Genomic DNA, 7,886 nt, shown 5'->3' with positions numbered 1-7,886 from the left:
AACTCTAATTTTCAATTTTTTTTCTAAAAATTCATAATTTTCAATCTGCACTTCCCTTCATAACCTTAGAAAATACACCAAATAACATCACTTTAATCTCTATTTTCTCTCCAAAATGTACTGAAAACTGTAAATAAATTAAGAATGATTTTATTTTTTCTCCAACTAATAAATCCTTTTTCATTCAATATTCTATCCTCTAAAAAATATTTTACTAATTTGGTCAGCATTCACCTTATCATGAAAACTAGCATTAACCTAATTATTTCACTGATCATTACCTTATCGATATTAAGTTTTTCAAAATTTCGTCCAAAGCCAAAGGTTTACCCATTGACCAAATGATCAAATGTCAACTTTCTCTCCATAACAATGAAGATAAAGAGGTGGTGGCGGCTCAGTGGATGCCTTAGCAGCAGGTCTAACCAATATGAACAGTGATTATTTCTGAAAACAACCAATTCCTTCTTTCAAGTTGTCGATCAGACCCCCCAGAATCGCCGGACCTCATTTAACCTTTACACCAGAATCCTCCTCCCTGCAATTTTTAGGCTCTAGAACTGAAGTCAAGAAGAGGAAGTACAGGTAGAGGATTCTCCTTATCAGAAATAATGATCAATGGGACGGCCCGGATAACGATCTATTCTGACCGCACGATTAGAATATCTACGCCCGATCTGATCCGATCCGAGGACCCTTCATGATCGACCAGACTTATCCTATCTGTTGGATCAGCCTCATAAAAAAGTTCTATTGATTAAAAAAATCATAGGACGTGATCTAAAGTCTGCAGACCAATCTGAAGAGAAAATACCATCAAGTTACCAATACATTGATTAAGAATAAAAAGCGCAGCGGAGAAACGATTTTCCGATTGATCCAGATACCTTCAAGGAGGACATCAGAGATGGTTCAGTGAACTCCTTCAACACAGAGCATCAGCTCTATCAAGTAAATAACCCATCTCACGTTTCACTCAACTCCAAATTCAAAACTTCTAGGAGTTGATCAGACCCCGATAAGTTTCAAGCCTTAACATCAAGAACCTTCTCTCGGCTCTGCTGGGCTGTAGAATTTTACGATAAGAAGAAGAAGAAGAGAATGAAGATCTGTCAGTGGGCATCGCCACAGCAGTCCCAAGCGGCGGCGACGAGGCTTAGTTGGTCGTCAAGGTACTGGTGCAGTAGCTGAGGGCCCAGCGGGGGGGGCTTGCCATGGTCGGGGCTGCTTGTAAGCTCACGCTTATCACCATTGCCGAGAGCAGGGCCGAAGCGGGCGAAGAGAGCAAGCGCGCAGAGAAGCGGGCATGAGAGGCAAGCTAAGAAGATAATCGCCGGCCAGAAGAAGACCAGCGCCGCCAGCAACAGGCGGCGCCGCCGCGCGCCCCGGAGAAGGCAGCGGTACAGGCCCCAGCTGAAGCCCTCCCTCCCCATCTATCTCTCTCTATATCTATCTATCTGTTCATCTATCTGGAGTGGAGCTTCTGCTGTCTGTTGGACATGGCCGGAGGTCGGTTGGTCTCGCTGGTTCAAGTTTTTGTCCCGCTGAAGATCGCATGGTGGAGAGCTCGCGGGTTTTGATTATTTGTCGAGTCGACTGGTTTGGCTTTATCCGAACACGTCAGCTCGACACCGCCCCGCCTTGTATCTTCTCTCTCAATTCTCGGTTACCGACTGTAGAGAGAGAAATAGATGGATGAATAGATATGTAGAGAGATACATATATACAGATCTATAGATAGGACTGAGACAGCCTTGTATCTTCTCTCGCACTCGGCACTTCTCGACTAGTGAGTAGAGATAGATTGACCCCCCACCTTTTATCTTCTCTCCCACTTCTGGACTACCAAGGAGATATAGATAGATATAGGAATAGAAGTAGATAGATATATGAATAGATAGATAGATAGAGAGAGAGAGAGAGAGATGGATAGATAAATATATAGATAGATAGATATATATAGAGAGAGATGGATAGATAGATAGATATAGAGAGAGAGAGAGAGAGCTAGACAGGGAGAGAGGATGACGAAGTGTAAGCGGGCCACAGTATCATAATGAAGTCTGCCAAACCCCACGATCAATACGTGATCCACATAGCGCGTTACTCGTGAGAGAAAGAGAGAGAGAGAGAGAGAGAGAGTAAACGTCTTTTCAATAGTCTACTCTAGCTAATAAGGCGTGCCTGTGGTCGAATGATGAGCCGGCCCTACTAAAACTTTACGGAGACATCATTTTATTGTCAAACTTGGGTTAAAAGATATCACATTTCCTTATCCGACGCGCCGGCGCCGCCTGTGGTCTTGATGGAGTTGCCGGTGGCTTTGGTGGCGCCGCCATGGCCATGGCGGCGATACTGGTGGTGCCGACAATGGCTACTGGCTCTTGTGGTGGCGCTGCGCGTCGCCATTTCTAAAATATTTTCAGGCATGTCAGATGGCAGCCCATGGTTGGACAAACGCACGCATTGTGCTTTAATGGGTCATCAAATTGATTACATCAGATGGCGACGTCCATGGACGAATGGTTATTGATCAGATGGGGACGCCCTCGTCCCTGGTAAGCCTATGAAGTCTTTTATTTATTTTTTGGTTTTTGTTTTCTGTTTTCTCGTTAAGGCCTACAGGCCAATACTATCTATATTGTATGAAATACACACTACTTTCAATTAGATATGGGTCTAATTGAAAAATAAACCACTGTCATCATCCCTAGTAAGCCTATGAAGTATTTTTTTTGTTTCCTCTCTTCGTTAAGACCTATAGCCCAATCTCTACTACTATATTAGGAATAGATGTACCCTTCTGGCCTCTGATTGGCTGACAAAAGAGTGCGAGAGAAGAGAGAGTGAGAGAGAGAAGAGAGAGAGAGTGAGAGAACCCCCTCCCCGGGCCGCCCGCGCCCCCTCCCAGCAGCTGAACCAGCACTCCCCCAGCTGCCTGCGCGGGCGGCCGGGGGAGGAGAGCGGAGCGGCGGCACGGGCGGCTGGGGGAGGGCCGGGGCGGCGGCTGGGAGGGGGCGCGGGCGGCCCGGGGAGGGGGTTCTCTCACGCTCTCACTCTCTCTCTTCTCTCACTCTCTCTTCTCTCACTCTCTCTCTCTCTCACTCTTTTGTCAGCCAATCAGAGGCCACATGTATTCCTATTATAGCAGTAGAGATTACTTATCTTTAAATGTGTATTATGAACATTCATATTCACCCATGATCCAAGAAGGATATTAAAATATATTGATATAATAATAATATTAACTTCTGCTCATTCGTTGAGGATGGTTGGTCCTATAACCATTTGTATGAAGATACTAAGAGCAGATACTACTCTTAAGCAGTAGTATCTGCCCTTAGTGTTTCGATAAATATTTCACTTAATTTATATCTTACTATTAAGCAGGTTGATTCATGCAATGGTGTTAGTGGTCATTCACCCTCAGAAATCAAGGACATCTTGTGGATGGATGGCTGTGTGTTAACTGTGACATTTGATTCTTGATCATTAGAATTTCAATCAGGCTTAGCTCGGATCAAACACAAGCTCACAAAGGTGATTATGTGTTCATGATGATATCATCTAGCCTTGGGATAATTTAGACAATTCAAAGAAGATATTTTGATGATGTCATTGATAAAGTTAGCGAAAACATCAGAAAAATAGTTATTTGTTGATTTCCCTATGTGTCTCAAATTGGATGATTAATTACGGTTTGCAAGTTGCTATGAGTTGTTCTATGAGTTTCACATGAACAAAAAATTATGTATAAAAATTAAGGAATAACAAAAAGGTTCCATCAAAGAGTTGATGAACTCCTTTCTACCTGATAATGCATGCGGTGTAGCTTGGCGCCTTACGCATAATCATCTTAACCCATCGATGTAAGCATTTAATCTACGTGTAGTATACATTTAACTAACTGAGTTTGTCAATGAAGAATTATTGGGCTTATAGAGTCGTTAATTCGCACATGGCCGATAGGTTAACATGCATTAGGTTTATAACATATAGAAAAATACCCTTAAAGTATAGGGGTTTTATGCAAAATATAAAATTAAGAAAATCACAAATAGAGTATGCCATTGTGAGTCTTTCTTTGGGTGCCCCTCTTTATCACTCATTCCTTGGGGATCCTCTTAGAGCAACTAGAAAGGCAACAAGATCTATCAGAGATCAACATTGATACTTGTTAAGTTGAAGATGAGGAGATTCAATGTGTTGAGGATTATGTGTATATGTATTGAGGCCAGCCATTCATGGGACTTATGATAACTCATTCAATGAACCAAAAGTATAACAGATGCAATTATGGGCAAGGTCATTCAATAGCCGACAATTTATTTTTTAAAATTTTCAAGGCCCATCGTCAATAATTTTAATTTTTTGGATTATCTTTGGATATATCATGGCCACAAAATCCAATAATTATGCCTCATTCAGAATCACAACCCATAAAGGTTGTTAGTTTAAGTGGAAAAACAACCTTAGAGGAGGGTGAATGAGGTTCTTAAAAATTCACTCATTGGTCAACTATGTGAAATATATGGAATGAGGTAGAGGTTAGGGTAGACTCAGTTAATTTTTTTATACAACTAAGACTTGCCCTTTATTCTGTCTGGTGGTTTCCAGCCCAATGTGATGATAAGCTTTAACCAAGTTTGTGTGAATGGGCCCCAAGCAAAACACTTGGACATAAGGCTTATCAAGAATACTAATAAAATAAAATGTTGGTGAAGCTAAATCTTCCTCAATGCCCAAGTTATTTGACTGAGAATGTTTTAGCTCCTTCCACTCGGCCCCCAAAGCTTTCACCTAGTTGACTCCCAAAGTCTACTAGGATACACTTTAACTTTGTACATTTTTGCTTAATCCAAATAGTTCCATGTATGCACATAATTTTAATCAAATAGATTTTTCAAGGATATTTAATAATAAATTATCACTAAATTTATTTCAATGGCAGACACTTTGGATATTCAATAAATAATAACAAGATGGTTCCATGCACATTGCTTTTACTATATCCTTACTCACTTCTTTTCTTCTTAGTAACTCTATATATTTTATATGTTGATGTAAAATTGATCCCCTAAATTATCATGAGTTTAAAATCCAGATTATTTTTTTAAAACCAAGATCTAAATTTCTTCTTCACCTCACCACCAGTTGAAAATGCATAGAAATCAAGATTTTTTGTTTGAAATCTCATTAGGGTGCTTCTGGATGTTTCCTCCATCTCTCCCCTATAATTTTCAAAATAATGCATGAAAAATAATGGAAAAATATCAACAGAATAAGGATAGCCCGAATAAGAAACATGATTTGATTTTCTGATGATGCTTTGTGTGAAAATCCCATAAATCATCTTGAAAATGGATTATTTCCTTTTCCTTGTGATTTTCAAATGCCTTTCATTCTCCCCCATAATTTTTTTCACTTTATCATCAAATGACATAACATTAGATGATATAGATTTGTATGAAAAATAATAACTTATTTTATGTTCAATAAAAATTCATTAATGATTAGAAAAAAACTCAAAATGATGATCTTCAGACAAGGTTTGTAACCACACAAATTTTAAGGCATACTCTTTTTTCTCCTTGAAAATTCTTCAAACCATCATCAAATGACAGGATTATAGATGTCATGGATTATTATGAATATGATGAATAGAATTTATGTGAAATAGAAATTCAAAAATCATTACCAGAAATCTCCAAATGATGATCTTGAGGCCAAGGTCAGCAACGTGATCAATTTTGGGCACAATTTTTTTATTCTAGTAATGCCTTTAAATTACACCCCAAAAAATATTCCAATTCCTCTGGATCTGGGAGGATGTTAGAAAAAAAACATGGTGTTGAAGTATTTCTCAAAAAATGCTTATAAGCTTCCACAAATGGCCAGATCTGATGCTTGCTTTTTGTAGAACAATTTTTTAACTGAGAGAGATCGAGAGATTATTTAGAAATTAGGGATTCATTTTAGTCTTAGACCAAGTGTATCAATAATTTTATGAAGATGGTCTAGAAGACCAGATGTTATCATTCGTCCTCTGTATAAGAAGACATTGATTCGAGGGAGAAGATGCATCCAATTCCCTAATCAAGGTAGTTGACAGAGTGAGGAGTCTCTCCAAATGGTCTTTGTTATGCCTCAACATTAAATAGAATGACATATCAAGAAGTTAACCATACCTAAGGCATTTGGAAGTGTCTCAAAGATGATGGATTATAAGAACATAGTTAAAAATTATAGCAAAGGTTACATGTGAGATATCATTATTACAGTGAATCTTACATAGCACAAGGTATAGTTTGGTATCCTATCAGATGGAAAATGCATCTATTAATTGGTTTAAATTGATCATTGATAAATTTATTTGTATGTTAATATAGCTAATTAATAAGGTTAGTCAACGAATACTATTTGTGCATTAAATCAATGAACTAGACTGATATATGGGACAAGAGGGTCACACATGTAAGACCTATTTGTGGATATTCCTTAGTTCTGATGAGTTTTATGAAAATGTACATATTATTTATAAATAGACGGGTCACACATTTAGGTGCCCATGTGAGCCTGATCCAGAAGCCTCACTTTTATTCTCCCTACTCAGATTTTACTTTTGTGAGGCTTGATGGTTGAAGAACAACTATATCTTCAAGGATACTTGAAGAAATTCAAGATTAAATTTATCATTCCAGCCATCATCTAGAGGTTAAGCATATGAAGAACTTGAAGGTACTCTTACAAGGAACAAGTTGAGAGTGGACTCCATTCCCCACAAGGTGATATTATCTTAATAGTTTTGTGGTTCGTTTCCACTATGAAAATGATTTTGTACATTGAATCAACTTGAAAACAATTTTCATGCAGTGGAAGAGGGAATCAATTCAGAATTGATTTACAAGACAAAATGTGATCATACTATGTTATGGGGAACTTAGCCCACCCTTGACTTTATCCATGGGAGAGTCCCTTCAAATAATTCATGTGGCCCACCTCAAAGATATATACACGTGATTAATTCAACTTTAGATATCATCATCTTATTCTTCAACTCTTTTTGGATATCTTGTATATCCCCTCACCATCAAGATATCAAAGAGGAATGAGTGTAATGAGAAGAAGTGAAGAACTGGGGGCCACCCATCTCTGGCTGGTGTGAACCTAAAATGGGAGCCCCTTTTATTTATACTTATTTTAATAGTGTTCATAAAGTCCTTATAATTTAATTACATCTACAAACATCCATAGAGCTTAAGTGTATGACCTTCTAGGCCAGTGTACCAATCTAGATGATAGATTTAATGGTCTGAGAAGATTTATTTTCTAAGTTTATTACCTATGCTCACTTATAAATTAATTAATAAAGTAATGATTTAACCCAATTGAAAGGTTAAGTTTCCACATTTGAATGGAATTTTAAATAGTACTCTAGAATATATAGAGTACAATTAAACTTTCTCATAGAGCCTTTGCCATCATCTTTCTTTTTTAAGAAAAGTGACTCATTTTTTACCCAGTTATGGGAATTTTTGATTTCTTGAAAAATAAAATAAAAGACTTCTATACTTACCTGGGATATGAACTAAAATGTCTTTCCCCATATCTCCACTACCCTTGATAGTGATTTAATATCCTCTTATACTGAGGGTGGAAAATCCCATTTTCACCATTCAATCACCTTCGTGAACTTCCTACGTTATACAAGCTAAAACATGTTTGAATCTCATGAATTGAGACTCATACATCTTAGTCAAAATAAAGTTTTATAAGCACAAGATGTCCTTGGTTTCTCAGTTCAATGCACCGCTTAAATGATAGAGACATGAATCAACATGATTGATATTCAATCATAATTTACATTCAAAGATTCATGCATGTCA

At 37.9% G+C, this 7,886-nt stretch overlaps 1 long non-coding RNA gene across 1 annotated transcript; it reads left to right on the top strand.

Moving 5' to 3' along the window:
- The first annotated feature begins 2,207 nt into the window (after positions 1 to 2,207).
- Positions 2,208 to 3,666, top strand: LOC144705661 (uncharacterized). Its single transcript, XR_013582074.1, has 2 exons — positions 2,208 to 2,558; positions 3,391 to 3,666. It is a non-coding gene; the product is annotated as an uncharacterized LOC144705661 (long non-coding RNA).
- Positions 3,667 to 7,886: the final 4,220 nt, after the last annotated feature.

Source organism: Wolffia australiana, chromosome 7 (assembly GCF_029677425.1).
Source record: "Wolffia australiana isolate 7733 chromosome 7, ASM2967742v1".
Taxonomy (NCBI): Eukaryota; Viridiplantae; Streptophyta; class Magnoliopsida; order Alismatales; family Araceae; genus Wolffia; species Wolffia australiana.
Note: the sequence above shows the minus strand (reverse complement) of the source record. Positions and strands in the feature narration are given on the sequence as shown.